Raw genomic sequence first — 9,534 nt, 5'->3', positions numbered from 1 at the left:
TGAATCTAGGGGTCTTTCTGTTTAGCCTTCTCTGCTATTTATACTCATTAGTGGTAACCGTCGAAATACACTTCTACGATCTCTGGTCATGGCTTTGCTCAACTAGCTCCCACTATGCCCCTTTTGCAGTTAAGTTTCCCTTTTGAATTTGAATTTGAATTGTAGGTAACCATTGGGCTACGTCATCTCGCACTTCTTGACTATTCTGATGCCATGTAGATCCGATACTACAAATACAAACTGTCACGTGTCCTTCTTTGATTAGAGACTTACATTAATTCCCCCCAATGCCCTTTAGGTGCCACGTGTCACTCTGCGATTGGATTTTACAAATTTTACAGCCAACATTATCCCCCGTACTAATATACCAAATGCTTGGTGATATTAGTGGACTAGTGCATTCTACCCACGTTCTAGAACGTGCATGGACTCTGTATATTTTGGAAGTGCAATCACTTTTCGAACAATGAAGCAGTGAACTTCATTAAATCCTTGCTTTGCACTTCCATTCTCTAAGTAGACGAAAAGACTGGTACATCCCCAATGGCCAATCACAACTTCTCTTACATTGATCGAGCATACGAGGAGTCTTTGGAAGATGATTACAGGTCTCAAAAGAACCTTAATGCATTTATTGGCTACACCTATTCGCCTCCATTTATACAAGTCGTAGAAGCTTTTACAAATTACTAACCTTTAGACCAAGAATCTGCCAACTACAAACCTTTGAACCAAGCATTTGCAGAAATGGATCTTGGAAGCCCCTCTTTTGCCCCACCACTCTTCGCATGGGACAAAACCATTTTTTCTTCCTCTAAGTCTACTGGTTGGGAAAGTTGGTCAAAACCTGCTAAACCCCAATTAAGGAAGCGGATTCATCATCGATTTGTTGAATTCGATGATCCTCTTTCTTTTCCTCCTTATGCTCAGAGCTCAGTGGTTTATCCTTATATACCCATTGATCACAAATGCAGTCTGGAGGATAACTTGCTTGTGGCGTGGTACACGTCTTCCATGCCAGCGGAGATAGTGCGAGAAACTCCTCATCCAGACGAAGCACAGGGATATAATCTATCATACTTGGTTAAGAATGAAAAACTTTGCTCTTCTGACTAGCTCGAATGCGTAAATGACCTCCAATTCTCCTCTTCCTTTGGGATGGATCCCTTTGCACCTCCTCTCACTCAGAATCCTCATTGGATGGAGGAATTGAAACTCACTCTCTTCAAGAATCAGTTTTTTCTTTCCTACCAACCTTCAGCTCTTCTAACTGCATTTGAATGATACAAGGCTCGGCTTCTACTTTCTGCCTTCTCTTACTTGCCTTTCAATGTTCTTGGAGACAAGATTCCTCTCAAGAACTTCCAATAGGCCCGTGATGCTATGACACGAGGTCATGTTCTCAACCCCATTGCCCAGACAGAGCTTCAAGCTTTTCCGGATCAACTTCTACTCCTTCGTTGGTACAAAATTTCTTTGGTTACCAGTGACTCTTTGGACGAAATCACAGCCAATCAAATTCAGACTCAGTATGAAGCAGAGAACCTTATTGAAGAATATGATGACTTCAAGAATAAGGATTTAGCGTACTGCGATGATTTAGATATGGACGAAATGGAGCAAGGCTTGAAAGAGACAGAGTTCGAGATGAAAGCTGAACAACTTTTTCACCAAATAAGAGCATACCAGCTGCAACAACCTAGCTTTGATAGGATAGAAAATAGAATAAAGAAAGAACTTAAGTTCATTGAACACTACTGGGTTAAATTTAATGGACTTGTTACATTTTCTATTCCCTATTATTATGAAATCAAATTCATAGCCAAGTAGGCCTTTCTAATGTAATTACTTACATATCAATAAAACTAGGGGTTTTCTTCCCTTATTTGGCATGATTTGATTTTATGTTCCGATTGCATACTCGTGACCACTTTATTCACACAAGTCAAATAAATTTACAGCTTCGAATTAACCAATTTTTGCTTCGAAGGCTGTTTTGAACATCTCCAAAGTATGGAATACTTGAAGCCTGGTTTGAATATCTCTAAAGTATGGAATGCAAATGACAATTTTGCCTTAGGTCTTTTCATTCCAATTGCATGGCCAACATAATCTAACAGCTTTGGATTAACCAACCTTTGCATCAAAGTTACTTTTAAAAGTAACAATGCTTCTTCCCAAAAAAGGGTTTATTTTGACAAAAAATCCAAAAAGGAATTTTTCATATTCAGGTAAGTCTTTTTGGATTTTGATCCTTTACTTGACTTGGTACTGGCTTTGCTATTTTGAAGTCTAAAACATTAAATAAGAATCAAATTCCAGTTGCAGAATACTTCAAAGTTCACCTCGAAGGATTTTATCTTTTATAAAAAAACCTAAGAGTAAGCCCCCAATCCTTTCGAAGCAGATCAAACCCAAACATTCTTGAATTCTTAGGCATAAAATGTGCTTTGAAGTCAACTATTTGTTCTTAAAGCCCTAGCTGGATGTCTGACATCTAGCTTTGGAGTTAAATCCTAACTTCGAAGCCAAATATCTGTTTTCAAAGCCAATCTGAGTGTTTGAGATACGTTTCCCTTCCAAACAATCACCTTTGAGAGAAACTTTCCATGTTGTACTTTTAGGACTCCTTTGAATTTTAAGACAAAGGCTTAAACTCATATGGGTCCCAAAATCAGTCAAATAATTATCTCAGGTCTTTTTACCCATTTAGATTGATTGGGCATTTTTTGGACAGAAAGGTTTAAAAACCCTTTCTCTTCGTGCTTTTAACTTACTTGCTCGCCCAAAACACAAACCTTTCATTTCTATTACTCTCTCCTCCTCTTTACTCTTTTTCTCAGCTTCTTCCTCCGAAAACTTCTACTAATGGCTTCTTCCTCCTTGAAAGTACCAATTGTGGAGCGTGTGAGTCCATCCATAGCTTTGAAGAGGGTTATCACTGAAGAATGTGAGAAGTACAAAGCTGGCGAACAAAGCGTTATCGATGGGCGCATTTTCATTCTCCGTCGACGCGAACAATGAGAATATGTACTTGGGCCCATTTTTAAGGAGGCCCCTGCTCAGTTTCCTGCTTTATACCCGCATTTGAAGGATCATTGTCTCCTCTATGAAGGTAGTCTTGATTGGGGAAGCTGGAGGATGAACCGACCCCATCGCTGCTAGCCCATATTAAGGCCAAAATGGAAGGAATGGTACAATTGGGTTATTCCCGCCAGGACATTGGATCTCCAGGAACTTTGTCTCTTCAACGCCCTTCAACTATCCAGGTTTACTATTTCGGAGGATCCATTTTTAATACTTGTTACTCTTTGTTTTTAGAACTCTGCTTTTAATTTCTTCCAATTTAGATGTGGTATGATGGCTCCTACTGTCCTTGACATCTGCCATCTTTTAGGGTTATCCCCTATTAGCACTCCCTTTGGTTCAGACTATCCTAACCTTAACATCTCTTTTTCTATTCCCTCTATGAACTCATCCTATAGTGACTTTGTCAAATCTGAGAACAAAAGGGAAGGTCCTGTAACTGATAAGGAACTCTTTTCTTTTTTATTGTATTAGCTTTGTAAATTCCTCTTCTGTATCTCTTCTCAGAAGATTATGCCTGAGTTTGCCCCTTTTGCCAAAGCTTTTGTTTTGCATAGAAAGGTAGCTTTAGCTTCATATGTTTTGGGTCATATCTATAGAACTTGCTCCCAATTTTGTGAAAAACCCATAGATGCCAATCAAAGAGGCCCATTTTGGGTACTCCAACTTTGGCTTTTTGCATACTTCACTGACTTGCACTCTAAATGTCTAAGATTTTTATCACCAGACCCTACCTCTTATGGCATGAAGTTTGTTGGGGTCTCTCTTTACGCTTCCAATTTTTCCTTTTACTTTTCTTTTTTCCATCGACTTCCAACTTCTCTTTCTAGCCTCTTTTTCTATCCCTTCGAAGCCAACATTGGACTAGCCTGGCTGAGGGCCTTTTTGGATGACAAGTTCTGCTCTAGGCCTCAATACAAAGATATGTCAGTTTCCATTCTAGTTCGGAGGGAGCTTTTTATTGGCACTCTGAATCTTAGAGCTTATAAGTGTATTTCTGAGTCCTACTGTCCTACCCAATTTGCTAGGCAATTTGAATTCACTTAGGGGATCCCTATCCCTTTCTGTAACCAATCCAACTCAAATCTAGTAAGCAAAGAACTGAAGATTCCAAGGTCTAGACTAGAAGAAGCAACCTCCAAATTGATCAAAGACTTAATTGATTTTGTATACTTACCCCTCATTCCCCAAGGCAATACATTGAAAAGATACCAGAATTGGTGGACGACCAATATGGAGGTGCACTTGGCCATTCCTCGTCAAGATTTGTTAGTGGGACTAGACGTGCCTCAGGCCAAGTCCAAAGGGACTGGATCATCACTTCCTTTACTGCCCCTGCTGTCCCAACTCCTACTCTTGCTGCCGCAAGGACCATTCTTGCTGCCCCATCTCCTCCTCCTAGCGTTACTAGAGCTGCCTCGAAGAAAGGTTCATATTGCTACTTTCCTTTTGTTTTTTGTTTTCTCTTCATGATGCCTTGCTTAGTTATTTATAGCCTCTTTTTGGTGCAGGAACCACACAAGAGAACTTTCCTTAGAGAGTTCAAGCTTTGAATATCCTCAAAGACAATCAGCAACAACAAAGGAAGAGAAAACTTCTGATTGATCCTAAAGAGGAGACACCCGAGACTCTTATAGAAGAGGAAAAAGCAGAGAAAGAGAAAGAAACACCATTGAAGAAGAGGAAGAAAATAACAGTTTCTCCTTTTGACCTTGTTGGTGTTCCTATTCACGAGGCAGCTGCTAAGGTCGTGGAAGAAGAACATTCCAAAGAAATTATAGTATTTTAGAGGTTTGAAAAAAGGAGGCAACAACAAATACTAAAGGATGAAACTGCTACTGCTGATGCGCTGCAAAGGGAAACTATAAGGAAAAAACAGACTGCTGAGCTCTATGCCATTCGCAGCTCTTCAATCATTACCACTAGAACCTCTGAGGCTAGTAATATCTCCCTTAACCCCTTTTGATTCCCTTTCAAGACTTAACAAAAAGAATTAACATTTTCTTTCTATTTTCTGTTTATGCAACAGCAGTCATTCCTTCTCTGACATTGGTCTCTTTGGTCTCAAAAGGAACAAGGAAGGCTTATACTGAAGTGCCAATGATTATAGAGCCTATTCAGATGGTACTTCCATTTTCTAGCTCTATATCCTCCACGCCTTCCTTTTTAAAGTAAAGCATTCCACTTTCTTTATGCCCAGACTTAATACCATACTTGCCACATCTATCTTTCCTCTCCTTTCATTTTGCTTCTCCTATAATCATGGCTGTTCTTATATCACTTGGGAGAATTTCAGTGGTCACTTCATCTTTAGTGATAACTGGTACTCGCAAGGAAGATACTAGTAGCTCACCAATTTCCTTCCAACCATCCAGCTCCAGTCTCTCTTCTTTAGACTTGCTGGTAGCCAAGACTATTGACTCTGCGAGGGGAACTTTTACCCCTTCACCTATTCCCATGCTTCCATCTCTTCCTTCAACTAGCAATCTCTCTGTACTGATAATGTTAGAGGAGGAGATAGACATCTTCGAGGCTTAGCTAGCCAGCTTGTTTGGCATCTCTTCACCAGTTCGGGTACCAAGTAATGAGTGATAACTGGTACTCGCAAGGAAAATACTGGGGGCTCACCAATTTCCTTTCAACCATCCAGCTCCAGTCTCTCTTCTTTAGACTTGCTAGTAGCCAAGACTATTGACTCTACGAGGGGAACTTTTACCCCTTCACCTATTCCCATGCTTCCATCTCTTCTTTCAACCATTAATCTCTCTGTACTGATAATGTCAGAGGAGGAGATAGACATCTTCGAGGCTTAGCTAGCCAGCTTGTTTGGCATCTCTTCACCAGTTCGGGTACCAAGTAGTGAGACTGAGCCATTAGCCCTTGCCGATTCCTTGCTAGAGATTTTTAAGAGCTCCTCTACTGCTGCTGAAGCCTCTTTACCTCGAGCGGGCTTGGGCACTTGCTTGGATTTACTGCAAACATTTTCGAGGATTCCATTTGAAGCTTTGCAGAGACCTATCATCAAGGATGATTTCCTTAAATGTTTCCAGGCCTTTGAGCAATCAAGATCTGGCCTTTTCAAGCCATCTATCTCAGGTAACAGTTACCATAGACTTTTACATCAATATATGCCAAATGGCTAAGGCTGCAGAAGAAAAACTGTTAAAGAATAAGGAGTTTGTATCCCACATCCATGCTATAGCGATCCCGGGTTTACCCTTGTTATACCGTGATCCGGACATGTGTCCGTGGATGTTGGTAGTTGTCTATCATCTTGTTTGCATCCTTTTTACTTAGTATTTGAGTTATGGGATGTGTTGGGCAGGTTTGTTTCAGGTTGGTTGAGTTTAGAAACCAAAACTAGTTGCCTAGATTTTTGGCCTGTCCGCTCGAGCGGAGGTGTTGGCGCTCGAGCGGGGAATACATTCATCCAGTATCTTGTTGTGCAGTGTTGTGAGCTCGAGCGTAGGGATTGGGAGCTCGAGCGGAGGCCTGGTTCTGCAAAAGTGCTGAGCGAGTGCATTCTGCGCTCGAGCGGGAGGTTGGCCGCTCGAGCGGGAGTCTGTGAGTGGCCGCTCGAGCGGGGTGTTTTACGCTCGAGCGGAGACCTGGGTTAAAGTCCCGAAATTGTGACTTTTCAAATCACTTTTTCACTTTCTCTTCTCTCTCTTACTTTTCCAAAAACACCATTGTTGAGTCTTTCTCTCTAGATACTACCTTCTCTCTAGGTTTTGATCTAGTAGGAGTGATTTACTCACCTTTGGCCTTTACAAAAAAGTTGTTGATCGTCGAGGGCTTCATTTTAATCTGAAAATCTCGGGTTTTGGAGCACGTTGGGTTTTGTCGTCTTCTCCTTTGGGACTCCGAATTTGAGGTAGGGATAACCTACTCCTCTCTATGGGTTTTGTCTTTAAATTTTGGTATTTTGAGATGTTGGGCTTGGTTTGGTAAATTTGTGAAAGTTTGGGGCTTTTGTGTAATTTTACAAAGGTTGGGGTTTTATTCATATTAAACCTAGATGCATGTTTGGCATGAAAAAATGGAATGATTGTTGAATCATTGATGAAAATGGGACCTAAGGGTTGAAATGGTAATTATGGAAAATGGCCTAATTACATTGTTTAATTAATTGGGATAATTAATTGGTGAGAAATGAGGAAATGAAATGTTGATTGAATATCCATTTGTGCATTTATTTTCTGTTTTAGAAATAACTGCTTTGGGCTATCGGTGGAGGATAGTCGAGATTGTTGTAGACAATGCATGATGATTAGGTAAACGGAAACTAATCAATGGAATGTGTCATGGAACTTGACGGTTGATAGAATACATTAATTGTGTGTATTGTGTGATTGTATATAGAACCAATGTGTTTATATACGTTATGTGTAGAGGAGGAGATAGGGGATGTACTCCGCGGTTTAGGGGAAGATAGGGGATGTACCTCTAAACCGGATAGGTATTGGGAGGAGATAGGGGATGAACTCCGTAGACAGAGCTCATATGCTTGTCTAGAGAAGTGAAGATAGAGCTCATATGCTTATCTTTGTGAAGTGTGGATACAGCTTGTATGCTTATCTGTGGATATTGTTGATATACATATCTGTTGTAGAGTGTAGATACAGCTTGTATGTTTATCTGTGGATATTGTTGATATACATATCTGTTGAGATTGTGGATATAGCTTTTATGCTTATCTGAATGTGAGATATAGTTTTTATACATATCTGTGGAAATGATGATAGAGCTAGCATGCTTATCTGTTGAAAAAGGGAAAATGAAAAGTAATTGGGACTTGTAAGTCGTTGACATAAATATGTAATTTATGTGATTGTATCAGTGTTGACCAACTATCAATTGCTAATGTTTTAGTCATTGTCCATGGTTGGTTTAGTGTATTTCTACTGGGCTGTGGCTCACCCTATATGGGAATATCATTTTCAGGTACAGGAAGCATGCCACCTCCAAGGACATAGCTGGGAGGCTAGTGGCGGGCATAGTTTTGTCGTTTTACTTTTGATGTATTATATGTAATTTCAAGCCAAGGGCTTAATGTGTAACGAGTTAGAACTCTTTGTTGTAACCAAGTGTTAACTTGGAAAGCTGTAAGCCCGTAGGGCATTTTGTTATGAGGTTAACATGTAATACTTATGTCTTGGAATTCTAATGAATGAAAGGAATGAGGTTAGTTTATATGTAAATGCGTGTCTTATCTGATGGGTTTAATGTTATTATTTTGAGGGCGTTACAACTTGGTATCAGAGCGTACCGGGTTCGAATACTTTGGGTACGTGGGAAGTGATTAGGATCACAATGGGTTTGTCTCGCTTGATAGAGACGTAGATGTAGTACCATATGCTATGTGTTTATTTGATAACATGCTTATGTGACTATGTGGGTATGGGATTTAATTTCTAGGATGTTGATTGGATCCTTGAGTTTCTGGGAGTCTTGTTGGAAAAGCACTTGATCAATGCTGTTTCTAACCGGAACTCTAGTAACGTCTCGGGACTATCATTATCCGGAAATGAAATTCGTAAGTGCTTATGTGTTTATGTGCTTATGTGGAGTGAATTACAGTTGTCCATGCATTAGGACGTGAGTGTTCAGTTTCGGCACACCTATGAATGTGCTAACGTTCTCTGTTACCTTTATTAGGATGTCAGGACGAGGAAGAGGTGCTAGGCGTGGTAGACCTGCGAGGCAGGAAGTACCGTTACAGGGTGAGATTCCGGCAGTGCAGGAGGGAGTTGGGCAGGCCAATGTGGCCGAGCCAGTGGGTCAGCAGGCTATGGGTGCCTTGGCCAGAGAGATAGCAGGAGCTTTGGGTATTCTTAGAGCTGGGAATCAGGCAGCTGAGACAGGACCTTCCTTCTTGAAGAGGGAGTTCTTCCGGTGTAATCCGGACGAGTTTATCGGGGATCCTAAAGAGCCGCTTAAGGCAGATGAATGGCTCGAACAGACAACGAAGACGTTTGAGATGCTTGGCATCGAGGACGGAGCACTGAAAGTGACCTTGGCATCCTTTCAACTGAAGGGAGATGCGGGTCAATGGTGGAAGTACGAGAAAGCTCGTGTTGGTGGTACTTGGGAGGCGTTTGTGAATGCTTTTCAGGAGAGGTTTTTATCTGCAGCAGCTAGGGAGAAGCTGAGGGATCAGTTTAGCCGGCTTAATCAGCAGGGCTTGTCAGTGGCCGAGTTTGAGGCTACTTTTACCAGTCTGTCCAGGTTTGCACCTGAACTGGTGGCGTCTGAGGAACGCCGTTGCTATGAGTTTGAGCGGAAGTTGAGGCGGGGCCTCAAGTTGAGAATTGGTGGGTCTTATATTCGAGAGTATAGACACCTAGTGGACGCTGCAGCTCATATGGACCTTATGATGCAGGAGGAGGATGAGGGCCAGAGAGGCTCCAAGAGGAGCCAGGATAGTCAGAGTGATGGCAGGAGACA

Source organism: Camellia sinensis, chromosome 5 (genome assembly GCF_055761805.1).
Source record: "Camellia sinensis isolate YWXY chromosome 5, ASM5576180v1, whole genome shotgun sequence".
NCBI classification, from domain to species: Eukaryota; Viridiplantae; Streptophyta; class Magnoliopsida; order Ericales; family Theaceae; genus Camellia; species Camellia sinensis.
This window is presented reverse-complemented; position numbering follows the sequence as displayed.